The sequence below is a fragment of the Parasteatoda tepidariorum genome, chromosome 6 (assembly GCF_043381705.1).
Source record: "Parasteatoda tepidariorum isolate YZ-2023 chromosome 6, CAS_Ptep_4.0, whole genome shotgun sequence".
In the NCBI taxonomy this organism is placed as follows: Eukaryota; Metazoa; Arthropoda; class Arachnida; order Araneae; family Theridiidae; genus Parasteatoda; species Parasteatoda tepidariorum.
The window spans coordinates 84623624-84625448 of record NC_092209.1 but is presented as its reverse complement, the minus strand read 5'-3'; positions in this window follow the sequence as shown (position 1 = coordinate 84625448).

Genomic DNA, 1825 nt, shown 5'->3' with positions numbered 1-1825 from the left:
AAAAAAAAAATATGCAAGAAAATTTTAGCATATATTTTGAAAAGAGGGGAGGAGTGGGGGAAGGAGTGGAGGGCCCAAAAACGGCTATGCCTAGGGCCTACGAAAGGTATAATCCGGCTCTGTTGAAAACTGTGAAGTTAATAAAAATGTACAGAAGACATTGGAGGAAAGGGGAAACTGATTATTTCTCACACATTTTCTGAAAACATCTAAAAACAATTTTTTTTTTGACATTTAGGAGAAATTTTTACAAGTATTCCACTCTTTTGGAAGATTTTAACTATTTTCTTTAGAAGCTGTTTGAAAATTTTGCAAACTATATCGATTTTCTGAGCATTTTTGTGTACATTGTTCTTAAAGTTATTTACGTATAGTTATTTACATACTGATGTTATAGTTATTCACATATTGATGTTATAGTTTTTTGCATATTAATGTTATAGTTATTCACATATTGATGTTATAGTTTTTTGCATATTGATATTATAGTTACTTACATATTGATGCTATACTTATTTGCATATTGATGTTATAGTTATTTGCATATTGATGTTATAGCTATTTACATATCGATATTATGATTATATTATTATTAAAGGATCATTATTTCTTTATTTCTCTATATTAAAAAAAACCTATCTTAAAATCTATAATTTGTGACCTTAAAAACAATGTTACTTACTGCTTGCTTTATTTTTACCATTTTAGAAGCAACATCGTCATAAATATGATGCAAACATATTTGGACATGAAATTCCAATTATCTTAAATCAATAGAATGAAAATTAAGTCAGTATCTCATAGTTTCGAAAGTGTAAGGGCATTATGAGTAACGAGATACAAAAATCAAAAATTTAAAAAAAAAATTGCAGAAAATTTATTTTTAACTCAACATTTCAACTCTTCCATCACAATAATCATTTATAAACGATCTTTTAATCATTTTTAATTGTTTTTACCATGGAAGTGAGAAATATTTGCATAGCATTTCGTTCAGGTTGCTTAGCTGAGTTCGATGAAGACTATTTAAAGCTATTTTTGTACGAAAATCCACTTCAAGCAACAAGGGAACTGGCAGAGAAAATGAAATTTTCCAAAACCTAAACCTTTCTCTGAAACCATTTTACCAAATCCTCCACTCTCTTAAAATTTTAAAATAAACTAAAAAAATGACGAAAATGTTGCTCTCAACCCAACATTTCAACATTCCCATCGAAATAATAATATATATTTAATAATTTTAAAGGTTTATTTTATAACTGTCCTTGAACATCAGACCCAATTTTTTGGGTTTTCGACACCTAATATACAACTCCGTAGACGTGTAATTTGAACCTAATCCAGAAGACAAGGAAACTCCTGTACCAAGTATAGGAAAGAAATTTGCCATTGTGAAGGTCTTTTTAATGGTCTTAACCCACATTTGTGTTACATGGAGAGGAAAACCACGAAATTCTCCCACGTTAGCCTGACGGCAAGGGGACTCTAACCCATGATTCGTCAACCACTGAGGATATTTTTACGTCAGCCCTGTCGGCGGTGCAAGCCAGATGCGAAATTCGTATCGACCAGCCATCGCTGAGATTCGAACCCGGTTCGCCTCATTGGAATACGAATGCTCTATCCCCTGAGCCACCACGGCTCTAATTATAAAGTTCTTTATTATTAATTATTAACTATTCTTAATTATTAATCCTCACTAGTGAGAAAAGTTCTTCACTTTTTGAATAATTCTTGTACTAGTTTTTTTTTAGATTCCAAGTGAACCAGGTTTCAGAACCAAAATTTTTGTAATGTTACATTAAAAAACTTTTATTACATTTTT